We start from the raw sequence: 15337 nt of genomic DNA on the forward strand, positions 1-15337 counted from the left end.
AAAAAATGAATTGCTAATATCCATCATGTGCAGAGGAAAATTGAGATGAGTGTGAGTCAACTGAATGGGTCAAAAAATGGGATATATGGGTTTTGGATCCAACTGACACTTATCATCCCCAACAAGCATTGGAAATAGTAGAGATGGATTCATCCATTGACTTTGACCGCTTGTCTAATCTAGTGCAACCTAGCAATACACACACACACACACACACACACACACACACACACACACATATATGTAACTTTATAACTTTTACCTAAGTATTTGTTGAATTAATGACCGTATTTTGTACATTTATCACTAGACAGGCCATGTTTTTGTTATTATTGCACTTGAAGACAATGAAGAAGGGATAGATTATTATTTGTGTCATTGTGTCCAGGCCAATTTTTTTTGGGATCACTTGGCTATAGATGGTGAAGGTTTAGAGTACCATATAGGTGCAGTGGTTGTAACTGGCATGTGGCTTACACGATATTCTATGAAGAACCCTAACTTGTGGTCATTTGAGGATTGGCAAACATAGAGGAAGATTCTTCATTATTTGAACTTTTTCATCACGTCAAATGTTCACTTCATAAAATATGGTGGAAAACCACATAATAAGACTCTTTGGAAAGTTCATGAGTTAGACCATGAGGCAATACTTGAGACATTAAAATGTAGAGCATATCTAGTTGGTTCATTAGATTGAATATAATTACAAAAACATGAAATCCTAAGGTAAAATATTGTTAGGGTTGGGAAACTAAGGTATTTTGTTACCTAATATGTCCTAGGAATCCTAACTAGGGTCCTAGATGGACCCATTTGAACAAAAGATGTAAAGAGCAAAAAGTTGCTCAAAAGTTGCAAAGTTTTTTTTTTTTTTTTTTTTTTTTTTCTAAGGGTAAACGCTTTGACCTGGAGCTATGAACCAGTGAGGCCACAAACGGGGGACCTCATCCCCATGAGATTTGAACCTTGATGGTAAGGATAACAACACAACAACTTAACCATCACAACATGCCACTATTGGCAAAGTTGCAAAGTTGCTGAAAAAGATGCTTGAGAAATTTTTGAAAAAAGTTGCAAATGATAGTTTGGGAAGTTGTAACTACCCATGGTTGGATATTTGAGCATGGGGAAGTATATTTTGGAAGGTTAGAATGTTTTCAACATGGGGAAGCACTCAAATTCCTAGGTTGGTCAAAAGTTGCTCAATAGGTTAAAAGTTGTCACAGATGGGAAACTAAGGTATTTGGTTACCTAATAGGTCCTAGGAATCTTAACTAGGATCCTAGAATAGTCTTAGATGGATCCATTTGACCAAAAGACGTAAAGAGCAAAAAATGTTCAAAATTTGCAAAGTTGCTCAAAAAGTTGCTTGAGCAACTTTTGTAATTTTTGCAAATAGTTACAAATGGAAGTTTGGAAAGTGGTAACTACCCATGCTCGAGTATATGAGCATGGGAAATATATTTTGTAAGGTTAGAAGTTTTTAGTCAAATTTCACACTCCTGTCCAACCAAGTTGCAATTTTGAGCAACTTTTAGAACTTTTGCAATTTTGCATAAAAAGTGCAACTTTTCCAAAGTTCACTAGAGTTCACTTATAGGACTTGGAAAAGGTTCCAAATTATTAAAAAAAACTAAAAACACCTAATCCTAGGCTATCTTGACCAAAAACTCAAAAAGATCCAATTTTTCCTAATTAGCAACTTTTGCTCATATCTTGCACAAAGTGGCTTAGGCATACATATCTTTATCATATCTCTTGCATCGTTCATCATGGGATCGAACTGTCTACTTGGTTAGCTCCAAGTGGATAGGTAAAAATTAGTCCCAAGTTTGTCCCATCTTGTTGACTTCTCAAACATTCTCAGGCATGCCAAACAAAATTGATCCTAAGAGTCGCTAAATGCCATAGGGCAACAATATTTGACAGGGCATATCTCAGAGCTCATGTGAGGTATGGATGCAATTCTAAGTGTTGTAGGATCATGTTTTTAACACCTATAATAAACTTTTTCTCTTTTTGAAGATTGGATTTTGTTTTGATTTTGCGGCCCCATCTCAGGTGACACTAAAACTTGTAGTGTTGGCCAGTAGAAATTTGCCAATTGGTGAATCTCTCTAATTGTATATCATGGGATCGAATTGCCTATTTTGTTATCTTTGAGTGGTTGAATAAACCCTAGTCCCAATCTCATGCCATCTTATTGACTACTTAAACATTCTCGGGCATTGCAAACCGAATTGACCCTAAATGCCACAGGGCAAGAATCATTGACAGGGCATATCTTGAAGCTCATGAGAGGTATGGATACAATTTAGGGTGCTATAGGATCATTTTATTGGCAGCTACAATAAGTTCTCTTGTTTTTTGAAGATTGGATTTTATTATGATTTTGTGGCCCCATCTTGAGTGATGTTGAAACTTGTAGTGTTGGCCAGTACAAATTCATCAACTAGTGAATCTCTCTAACTATTCATCGTGGGTTCGAATTGTCTATTTCATTAGCTCCAAGTGGTTGGGTAAACCCAAGTCCCAAGCTCATCTATCTAGTTGACCGCTTGAACATTCTCCGGTAGACCGAATGAAATTGACCTTGAGAGTTACTAAATTCTATAGGGCAGTGATCTTTGACGAGGCATATCTTGGAGCTTGTGCAAGGTATGGATGCAATTACAGGTGCTATAGGATCATGTTGTCGAAACCTACATTAAACTCCCTCTCTTTTTGGAGATCAAATTCTGTTTTCATTTTGTGGCCCCATCTCGGGTGATGCTGAAACTTGTAGTGTTGGCTAGTACAAAGTTGCCAACTAGTGAATATCTTTAACCATTCATCATGGGATCGAACTATGTGTTCTATTAGCTTCAAGTGGCCAGGTAAACTCTAGTTCCAAGCTCATCCCATCCCATTGACTGCTCAAACATTCTCAAGCATGCCAAATGAAATTGACCCTAAGAGTCACTAAATGCCATAGGGCAACGATCTTTAATAGGGCATATCTCGAAGCTCGTGCGAGGTATAGATGCAATTCTAGGTGCTACAGGATCGTCTTGTCGACATCTACATTAATCTCTCTTTATTTTTGGAGATCAATTTTCTTTTTGATTTTGCGGCCCCATCTCGGTGATGCTAAAACTTGTAGTGTTGGCCAATACAAAGTCGCCAACTAGTGAATCTCTCTAACCATTTGTTGTGGGATAAAAATGCCTATTTTGTTAGCTCTAAGTGGATAAGTAAACCCTAGTCTTAAGCTTGTCCCATCCCATTGATCACTCAAACATTCTCGGGCACACCGAACAAAATTGGCCCTAAGAGTCACTAAATGCCATGGGGTAGTGATCTTTGATAGGACATATATCATAGCTTGTGCAAGGTATGGATGTAGTTTTAGATGCTATAGGATCATGTTGTTAACATCTACATTAACCTCTCTCACTTTTTGGAGATCAAATTTTATTTTGATTTTATGGCCCCATCTCGGGTGATGTTGAAACTTCTAGTGTTGGCCAATACAAAGTTGCCAACAAGTGTATCTCTCTAACCATTCATCGTGGGATCAAATTGTCTATTCCATTAGCTCCTAGTGGTCAGGTAAACCTTAATCCCAAGCTCATCTTATCCCATTGACTGCTCGAACGTTCTTGGGCACACCAAACATAATTGACCCTAAGAGTCACTAAATGCCATAGGGTGGTGATCTTTGACGGGGCATATTTTGGAGCTCGTACAATGTATGAATGTGATTCTAGGTGCTATAGGATCATTTTTTCAACACCTATAATAACCTCTCTCTTTTTTTGGAGATAAAATTCCATTTTGATTTCACAGCACCATCTTGAGTGATGTTGAAACTTGTAGTGTTGGCAAGCACAAAGTCACCAACTGGTGAATCTCTCTAACCATTCGTCATAGGATCAAAATGTCTATCATGTTAGCTCCAAGTGGTTGGGTAAACCCTAGTCCCAATCTTGCCACATATCGTTGACTTCTCGAACGTTCTTGGACACGTCGAATGGAATTGACCCTAAGAGTCACTAAGTGCCACATGGTAGTGATCTTTGACAAGTCATATCTCCAAGCTCGTGCGAGATAGGGATAAAATTTCAAGTGCTACAAGATTGTGTTGTTGATACCTACAATAATCTCTCTCTTTGGAGATCAGATTCTATTTTGATTTTGTGGCCCCATGTTGGGTGATGCTGAAACTTGTAGTGTTGGCCAATACAAAGTTGCCAACTAGTGAATCTCTCTAACCATTCGTCATGGGATTGAATTATCTATTTTGTTAGCTCCATGTGGTTGGTAAATCCTAGTCCCAAGCTCATCCCATCTCATTGACTGCTCGAACATTCTCAAGCATGTTGAACGAAATTGACCCTAAGAGTCAGTAAATGCCATAGGGTAGCGATCTTTGACGAGGTATATCTCAGAGCTCATGTGAGGTATGGACACAATTCTAGATGCTACTAGATCATTTTGTCAATATCTACATTAACCTCTCTCATTTTTTGGAGATCAAATTCTATTTTGATTTTGCGGCCTCATCTCAAGTGATGTTGAAACTTGTAGTGTTGGCTATTACAAAGTTCATGGCTATTACTTGTAGTGTTGGCTAGTGTTCAAATCTCTTTAACCGTTCATTGTGGGATCAAACTATCTATTCTATTAGCTCTGAGTGCCTAGTTAAATCCTATTCCCAAGCTCATTTGGTCTTGTTGACTACTCAAACATTTTTGAGCACGTCAAATGAAATTGACCTTGAGAGTCACTAAATGCCACAACACATCGATCTTTGACAAGGCATATCTTGGAGGTCGTGCAATATATGGATGAAATTTTGGGTGCTACATAATTGTGTTGTCAACAACTACAATAACCTCTCTCTATTTTGGAGATCAAATTCTATTTTGATTTTGCGGCCCCATCTCGGGTGATGTTGAAACTTGTAGTGTTAGCTAGTACAAAGTTGCCAACTAGTTAATCTCTCTAATCAGTCATTGTGGGATCGAACTATCTATTCTATTAGCTCCAAGTGGCTAGTAAACCCTATTTCAAAACTTGTCCCATCCCATTGACCACTCGAATGTTCTTGGAAACACTGAACGAAATTGACCCTAAGAGTGACTAAATGCCATAGGGTAGTGATCTTTGACATGGCATATCTCGGAGCTCATTCGAGGTATCGATGCAATTCTAGGTGTTACATGATCGTGTTGTCGACACCTACAATAGAATCTCTCTTTTTTAAATATTGGATTGCATTTTGATTTGTGGCCCCATCTCAGGTGATGCTAAAACTTATAGTGTTGGCCAGTACAAAGTTGCCAACTATTAAATCTCTCTAACTGTTCATCGTGGGATCAAATTGTTTGTTTTGTTAACTTTGAGTGGCCAAGTAAATCCTAGTCCCAAGCTCATCCTGTCCTATTGATATCTCAAACTTTCTTATGCACGCCGAACAAAATTGAGTCTAAGAGTCACTAAATGCCATAGGGCAGCAATCTTTGATGGGGCATATCTTAGAGCTTGTGTAAGGTATGGATGCAATTTTGGGTGTTATAGGATGTTTTTGACACCTACAAGAACCTCTCTCATTTTTTGAATATTGGATTCCATTTTGGTTTTGCAGCCCCATCTCGGGTGATGCTAAAACTTGTAGTATTGGCTACTACAATGTTGCCAACTAGTGAATCTCTCTAATCGTTCATTGTGGGATCAAATTGTCTATTTTGTTAGCTCCGAGTGGCCTGGTAAACCTTAGTCCCAAGCTCATCTTATCTTGTTGATAGCTCAAACATTCTCAGGTATGCTAAATAAAATTGACCGTGAGAATCACTAAATGTCATAGGATAGTGATCTTTGAAGGGGCATATCTTGGAGTTTGTGTGAGGTATGGATAAAATTATAGGTGCTATAGGATTGTGTTTCAATCACCTACATTAACCTCTCTCACTTTTTGGAGATCAGATTTCATTTTGATTTTTCGGCCCCATCGCAGGTGATGTTGAAACTTGTAGTGTTGGCTAGTAGAAAGTTGCCAACTGGTGAATCTTTCCAACTATTCATCGTGGGATTGAACTATCCATTCTTTTAGCTCTGACTAGCCACTTGGAAACATTTTTACCTGCTATGACTTTCAAAATCATATTTCTAATTCTTAATTCCCCTTACAAAGATATATTTTGAGGAATATTGGAGGCACAACAGTTGTAGAAAGCCATGACTGCCAATTTGAATCCATTGGTGCCGCATGAATTTATTCCTCCTGTAGTACAATACATGACTCTCCCTCCTCTCCTATCCACTTTCTCAATTACCCTCCAACAATGAATGCAACCTCACTGATATCATACAATATTGTTCCATCTCCATTCCAACTGCAGATAAATTATGTTCCACACATCATGAATTATATTCCAGAAATATTTCCATCGAGTTTCCCTCTCATGGGTTGCATGATTCCTTTTCTCCTCTAAATACTCTCTTTCTTATTGGAAGAATAGTGGAACCATCCAATTTTTTGCCCGATTTTTCGGTTTGCCCTCCTAATGATTATCAAGGTTTGAAGGGTCCTCCGCAACATCTTGGGCTAAGAGTATACCTTTAAGTTAGTTGTAGGACTAGAATAGATTGAAAATCATTCTAGAGGGGAGTTGTACTCTTAAAATTCAAGGGTCTTTGATAAAGCACCTACCAAGACCCATTCTACTAGTATTAGTTTGTTCCTTTACTTTTGGGCAAAGAGTCGAGGCTAAGACTATTTTCAAGAAAAGGATAATCTTTTATCCAATAGTTTTTGGTGACTGTGCTGGAGATTTGGATTAAAGTCTATTGCTTGGGTTTTCATTCTCAGAAATCAATAGGTTCCTCCCTGAGGATGGACGATGGCAACTCTATATGAATGACCTTTTTTCTTTGGTCTAGGAAGGTCTAGTGTAACTTAATGCCCATGCCAAACTCAAAAACTAGGAGAAGGCCAATGCCTAAGCCTAGTCTCCAAGAACTCAACTATATTATTGATAAGCTACTACAAGAGCTTGTGGTTCTATATAAAGAAACCATCTCCCATATCATCCAAATGAATATCAACATTGAAGACAATCATGTTTCTACATCAATGTTGGAATGTGTGTGTGCCAGATTCTACAAGCTGAAAGACATGCAAAGAGAGGAGATGAGTTTGAAGCAAGGCCAAAGCTCATTCCCACTCCCAAAGAGCTCCATGCCATGGACAACAAAGTGCTTCATGAGATTTCTTTCCCAGCATAGAGAGAGTATTTCTTATGGAATCCACTAAAATATTAGTATTAAAGTTGATCATATGTCAAAGATGTTTTGGAACTACATTTGTGTCCATTTCCATAAACTAAAGGATCTACAAGAATGTGAAAGAAAGATGATGAAGCAAGCACAAATAGTTGAACAAGAAGAACTCTCGGTAAAGTCACTTGATTACACCCCTAAAAGTTTTCTAATGTTTTCTGACTAGGTGAACATTGTTGATGCTCCAAAAGATGAAAGTAACTCTTCATTAGATGGATCTGAAGAAGTGAATCTCAAATCAAAGGTGGATGATCACCATCCTATTCTGAACTATCCATTCCATTATAAGAAACTAGGAGGTAAGAGATTAATATCTGTTTGGGAGATATGCAAAAAGAAATCCATAAAAAATTCCTTTCAATATGAAGAGGAGCTTCAGGAAGATAAGGTAATGTTTCTCATTGGTAAAGAATCTTCTCCTATGCAAGATTTGATTGAAGAAGGAAGTTTTGTTTTCAACTGTCAGTCTTTGGACACTTCTACAACAATACTAGATACAAATTTCCTTTGTACGAAGGAGGATGTATTTTGTGGATCCTCGTCATCCCTCAGAACAAATGAGTCATCTGATGGCCCAACTACTAGCTCAGATTAGATTGAAGAAGGGTTGTTCATGATTGGACCTCTTGTGTTCAGTCTTACTATTTTTAAGAATAATGATGATACACTGGAGAATAGGGAGAATCAAGATTACTGCATATTTGAGGGAAATTTGATTCATAAATGCAAGGAAGAAGATGTCTATCCAATAGCGGATCTTGTGCAGAAGAAGCCTTTGTGTGCCCAAGTTGACAAAGCTCAATTATGTGAGAGTGAGACTGAAAGCCCCAGTGCTAATCACCCTACTGCTATTAAAGAAGTGTGTATCCATCTTTCTCTCGTACAAGATTTTCAAAAGAATACTGTAAAAGGACTTGAGGAGGATAGAGCGATATATAATGAAGCATGGATTTTTAGACCTAAGTGGGCATTTAGTTAAGTCTTGCATAGGATCTAGAGGTTTCAAATTTCCATGATGTTGATGCAAGTAGAGGTTATGTTGGGAAAACAAAACCAATTATGGAGGAAAGGATCCTACTTCTCTCAACCTATCAATAGTTTCACATAAGTACCTTATGTCACTGGTTTCTAGGTAGGATTCTTCCTACCTCTATACATATCTTAGGTTAGGTTGTTAACTTGCCTTTTTTCTTTCATTTTTTATGTGTTTTCTTTCCTTGTGTTTGTCTGCCCTACTTCCCCACCACCCATTTGCAGTTGCATCTCCCTGTGCTATTCTAGACTTTGCAACCCAATGGACACAACACTGATCTCTACAATTATGGTTGTGTGTTGTGTTGCAATAAAGAAGGTAGTTTGTCATTGGTGTGTGTGTTTATGTTCTGTTGATTCCTTTGGCACAACTTAGAGATATCTAGGTTCCTACTTAGGCATCATCATACCTAAGTCAGCAAGTCAAAGCCAATTATTGGTGCACTTTAGGTCATCCCAATTTTGAGCTCTTAAGTGAATGGTAATCCAATGCAAAATATGTTAAGTCGGGTCTAGGCTGCCATTAGGATGATTTTCTTCTCATCTACCCCTGTGAGCATATCCATGTAGCAAATGGAGAAAGTCAAGCACTATTAGTCAATTAGGTGATTCTAGGAGGGGTGGGCAAGTGCCAAGCTTTTCCTAAGATAAGAAGAAAGCTAAATGAGCTCTATTGATACATCTATCCATACTCAAAACCTTCTTGAAGTGAAGAACTAATTTTGTGTACATCAAAGGAAAAGATTCCATGAAGATACAGAGCCAGAGCAATGAAGAAGCAACCAATTGAACGAAGAGATCATGGAAAGCATGGACAAAAGCTGACAATGCATTTTGGGTCATTGATGTGATCAGAGCAATGGTTCATATCAAATCATGATCAACCACATTAGGGAAAAGAAAATTCAAATATTATATAAGTAAGGGTTTGTGTGACTAAGCATTGAAGATTCAAATCTCCAATCATAAAGATCCACATGGCAGTGGACCCACATTGAGCCAAGTGAAGTGGTTAATAAGAGATTGAATCCAACGGCCCTCACTTCACTGCTTTAGCTAGATGCAAACTCTTTAATCTTTACGACGTAGTAGGAGCCGTAGATTTCCTTCCACCTCATAAGTTGCGAGCTCATATCATCAATCCAACCACCATTCAATCAACTTATATCGATGACTCCAATTGAATTTTAGGTCAATTTTGTGCAATAATAATCTTGTATTCACATATTCTCCAGAAAGAGGATAGGTGACATACTTGATGTAACATCATTTAGGCATCGACATCCTTAACAAGTGTTATACATCATTCGATCAACAAAGATCAAATGGCCCAAGTCATATTCCGGGCCTAAATGTTGAAGAAAAATAAAGTTTTAGAGAAAGGCTATAGAATAATGACACTTGTCCACACTCAAATCCATTTCGAGCCAAAAATCAAAGGGATCAAAATTGACTTGAAAAGTCATCTGAATATATGACTAGGGTAGTAAATGTAAGTTCATAAAGGCCTTTATGATAAGATTTTATGTCTCCCGAACTTATGCCCAAAAACAAAGGTGTATGAGTGCAAGTGCAACTTAAGGGTGGTCATGATGTTGGATGAAAATACAAAGCTACGTCACCTTTTAGGTTGACTTATTAGAATGACTGAATTTGAGTATTTCTATCTAAATTAATTTTTTTTTCAAACATATGATCTTTGATAAATTTATTCTAGCTAAGTTATATATGGTCTTACACTTTTCCAATTGGAAAAGTCTATTAAATGCATGTTTTATAGTAGTTAGTAACCAATTACTAAAGAAAAAAATTATTTTAGAAAACTGATGTTTCAATAACTCTTACTATTTTTTTAGATATTATTTTAATAACATATACACACCATTTCGTAGAGCTCAAAGTCAAGAATATTCTCATATATGTTTCATAGTATTTTAATAAGATATAGTATATTATAATTTAAAAAATCTACAAGTACACATTTAATACTTGAGAAAATGTCAATTTTGAGAAAGAAAAAAAAATTAAATCATATCAGAAAAATTTAAAAGTTGTATGAAGTTCTAGAGGAGAGATTCCTCTTCAAGAATCTATAATTTTTCTTTTGATTGTAATAGATTTATTTTGATAAATGTGGTGGGAGATGAAAACTATCGATTTGAATAAGTTGAAATTTGAATCGTTATAAAAGAGAAAATTTAGGTCTAAAGCCAATTTTTATTTTTGATTGTTCTAGCTACATATGTTATCGATAACATAATCTAATATCAAAGGCAAATAAGTTTATTTCAATATAGTTTTGATGATTGGAATGTGAACTAGTTGGGAAATCACTAATAGTGGTTTTTAGATGGACTATAATCCATTTAGATTAGGAACCATTCCAATTTTCATTGTGTTTGCATTTAGTTAGTTTAGATGCATGTAGAAGTAGACAATAATTTAGAGATAATCCTAAAATCTGCCTAAGTATCCTATAGTTGTAGGTTACTTGGTTCTTTCTCTATTGCTCTCAAGTTAAGAGAATACCTTTAAGTTAGTTGTAGGACTGGAATAGATCGAAGATCATTCTAGAGGGGAGTTGTACTCTTAAAATTTAGGGGTCTTTGATGAGCACCTACCTAGACCCATTCTGCTAGTATCAGTTTGTTCCTTTAGTTTTGGGAAAAGAGTCGATGCTAAAACCATTTTTCAGAAAAAGGACAATTTATTATTCAATAATATTTTATGCTAATGATACTCTAAATACATTCTATTTCATTGAAATATTCTATATGGGACCAGTCAATGTGATTAAAGACAAATGATTTAGAGAATTGTCTTTTGATAATCTTATAAGTTGTCTTTGTTTCAGAAATGGTCAAGGAGACATCTTTAGACTCCAACGAATCAATTGCATTTCAATCTGAATATCTATATTTTCAAGGAAATAAAGCCCTTTCATGTGATGACCAGACTTTATACCTAAGTGTACCAAAATCTACTACCTAGAGGATGATGAAATGATCTCCATGTCATAGAGCATTGGCACCATCGTGCACAACACCCTGGCTGATTCTGTAATTAAAAAATATGCCAATGAAGCATTTATCTATTCTGAGAGCTCTATGTCATCTTTCTCAAGAAGCTCAAGTGCCACTAGTGAGGAATCTTAATCTTCCATCTCAACTAATTCAAATATAGACTTGGTGACATGTGGACAAAAAAAAGAAATGGAAACAAATCATGAAAATGACAATCTTACCTTTACAAATAGAGAGAGAACATGAAATGCATGAGAATGAACTTGAAGAACCCTTTGGGGAAAAACAGAATGAGATATTGGCCTCTCCAAATAGTCTGGTGAGATATTAGACACCTGCACATCATTTACTAAAGATTTGTTTTGGATGTCATTCCTCTTAAATTGCATTTTACAAATATTGAACTTTGACTCCATCTCACAATCAAATGAACAAAAGAAAATATGTGCGGCAGCTGAATTGCCAAATTGTTTCAGTCATGCAGCGAGATATTGAGATTCAACTAGAAAGGTTAAAAATTGAAGTTGAAAGTACCCGGGAGATGTACAGGGAAGGTATTAATCATGTTATTACTGAGAAGAAGAACGTAACTTAGTTCATTGCCAATTTATACTTTGATTCACCAAAACTATGCTGTTAATTTTTTACTTCAAATAAAGAACTTAATACTCGAACCAATAGCATTTATTTAGCTGCAATTTTGAGAAAGATAAAATGAGACATTGAACTTTAAAATATGTTAGCATCTGCAAAGCTCCTCCTTCTATTATAGAGGAAGGTTTAGGCCACTTGATTCAAGCCTCAATTTTTTTAAGCTAGTCTTTAACTTCTCCAACGACATAACACCATTGAAACAATTTAAATTGAATGTTGTAGACTATTTAGAATAAATAATTAATATTTGTAGACATTATTAAAATTACCTACTCAAGAAGCCACATAACTTGCACATTTGCTAATGGCCTAGCCTGTAACTTCTCACTTCCATTAACTTTTGATTGGACTGGACATTAAGAAAGTAACCTTAGCATTAGATACATCTTTTAATCATTTTGAAACTAAATAGAGTAAATGATTGCAGCTTAGGCCTCTCAAAAATTAGATTGGCTTTATAAAAATCAGTTGAAAAGAAAATTATGATAGTCTCATAGGCTATGAAATCATTTTGATTCATACAAAACTCTTGTGTAAGAGAACCTGTTAAGGCTGGAAGTTTCTCCCTAATCTTTCCTGATTGCTACATAGAAAAGTTATAGATCATTCAATTTTTGCTAAACAGATACCAAGGTTTCAACTGAGTTATACCATCTAATTATTTTTTTCAAAACTAAACTTATTTGTTCCCACGATGCCATTGGAAAATTAGGAAGTTATTCTGTCCTTGTGCTTTTCCTCAAATGTTGTGTCACGAGGAATGACCTTTCAAGCTATACTGCGCGTATTGTTTTGCTGAGTATAAATGTTAGCGTCCACATTGTTTTCAATGTAGAATTAGTTTGAGATATAAGTTCCACATTGTAAGACTTGTGATTTCTTTTCCAATTCCTAAATCCCACTTATATTTTTTGGTATATGTCAATCTGTGCAAAATTGTTGCACTATTGTAATTTTGTGAAATCTTTCTATATTGCTAATCATTGTAACCACTTTCCCTTTTGTGTTATGCAGAGTTTCAACCACCGTAGGGTGGATTTTGATTTTTTGGAGCTTTAGTGGGTTTTGTTTTATTGCATTTTTGGGATTATTGTGGATTTTAGTAGAATTATGTTTGAGTTGCGTAGAATTAATTATTTGCTTGTATATCGGACATTCTAAGGTTTTCTAGGGGTTATGTTTGGTAGTTACAAATCTATTTGTTGTTTGTGATAACATTGAGATAAGGTCTCTTTGGCGTTAACCTTATTTACATTCAAGTTGGGGTTTATTATAGCGATTCTTCCGTTATGTAATTGTGATCTTGTTTTGTTAGAGGTTTGTGTCGTGCCTTGCTTGAATTTGTCTCATAGTATGTTGCTTGAATGCATGTAGCAATTTGGTAAGGGTCAAAATTTGATGATAGAGTTGCAGTGTATGTATTCATGTTGATGGGAAGAAGATCGTGATTGAGATCTGTATGTGTGGACGCTGTGAGAAATTTGGGCTAAATTTAATATTCAAAGTCTGCTAGCGTTCACTATTGTGGATATACAACATCCATTCAAGAAAAAACATGAATATCCTTGGAAAGTTAGTTTGTGCAAAATATTTTACATGAATTTTATGAACCTTTAAATTTGATGTCTTGTGTTTTGTTTTATACAAAGTACATGAATTTTAGAAACTTTTAAATTTAATATCTTGTATTTTGTATTACACATAAGTACTTGATTTTGGCTTGATGGTTGAACATTTTTTTGGTAAAATTGGTCTGAATATTGTCATTTAATAAAAAAACTTCCTTAATTGGATCTTTCTTCTCGCTGAGCACATTTGGAAATCTACATGGAGATGATGAACATAGTTACCAGCCTACATGTTTGTGTAAATTCATTTCCTTGTTTTGCTTGTCTAAATTTTACATCTGCCAATGTTATCAATATAGACGACGAGACAGAATCAATGGATGAAAACGATGAAGCACCACCACCGGTTGTAACTACAAAAGAGAATGGAGGTGGGTTTTCCTTAGGCCTGATTGTAGAAACATTTAAAGGTTCCTTTTACCCTTCTCTTGCTTCCATCCACGAGAGTGCTAGCACAGATGCATCTATTGTCTACAGTATGCAGCTGAATCCAACACCCTATGGAACCAACAGATTGTACATAGATGAGGCCCATAAGACATTGCCTTGTATTTAATATTGTCGCTACAGAAACTACTTAGCACTATTGTTCAAGACCAAGTACCAACATGGACCCAAATCTATTGTACATTCCAACCAATACAAAATCTTATAACAGGCCATTGGGGTGACCAATGTAAGATAACTGAGCATCTCTACTGGTTAAACATGCTTGAACCCATCAATCGTCAAGACAACATAGAGTAAATGAACAAACACAAATGAGAATATTGTAACAAAACCGACATATCTGCAAAATCAACAGCTTAGTATGTAGTCTTATCAATACACGGTAGATTTTTAGCTATTTTGACACTCCAAAATGAATAAAACTACAAATGACTTCCACTTCCAATATGTAAAACAGTGGTACCCATTGGAGTGCGATTGTTCACACCAGCAAATTACTAACAGAATGTCATTTGACACTTTGATGTTAAAATATAGACACAACAATAACAAGAGTGTCCCGCTACTCCTCACCAAGCGGGACATTATTTAGTTATATATGGGGAGGAAGTGAGACGGCGTGGATATTAGCTGGCTCCCATCTACACGAGGTGGTTTAGAGGAAGAAAATGGCAGACAGGATGTAGTGGGCACCTCTGGATGTTCCAAAAAACTAAACCAATTTGCTAAAAGGAATTTTGTCAAACAGTTTGCATTCAACTTCTTATTTTTCCGTTTAATGTTTTAAATCCCTTATAACTCTGGAAATCAAACTTTTTTTTGTTTGTTGTGTTTTGTGCATGGAATTGGTATCATACAACATAAACAAGAAAGAAACTACAATAATATGCAAAGTGAAAATGAATTGATGCTAATAAAATGTTATTTTCAGAATTCATAAAACCAAATACATGGCAGATTTATCAATTCACTAATTACTTCAGCAGTATTGACATAATATTCCAACCTATGCTTTCGAACTTGCTGGTACAGTGTTTTGTCCTTCAATCAGTGCACTACTTTCGTAATATCATTCCCTCAAAGCGGCATAAGCATTGAAAAAGTAGTGAAGAAGATATGAGCAAAATACCAAATCTACCTGTAGCTAGAAATGCAACTAAATTGCCTGATAATGAAGCCAATAACAAAGAATTCCAAAGGCCAAACTTCAAGAGAATGACGTCT

The 15337-nt window shown here is 35.9% G+C and overlaps 1 pseudogene; it reads right to left on the reverse strand.

Annotated features, from left to right (window-relative positions):
* Positions 1-11797, reverse strand: part of LOC149579806 (monothiol glutaredoxin-S11 pseudogene) — a 35710-nt pseudogene extending 23913 nt beyond the window's left edge.
* Positions 11798-15337: the final 3540 nt, after the last annotated feature.

This window comes from Cupressus sempervirens, chromosome 1 (genome assembly GCF_028749045.1).
Source record: "Cupressus sempervirens isolate cs-2001-9-10 chromosome 1, ASM2874904v1, whole genome shotgun sequence".
Lineage (NCBI taxonomy): Eukaryota > Viridiplantae > Streptophyta > Pinopsida > Cupressales > Cupressaceae > Cupressus > Cupressus sempervirens.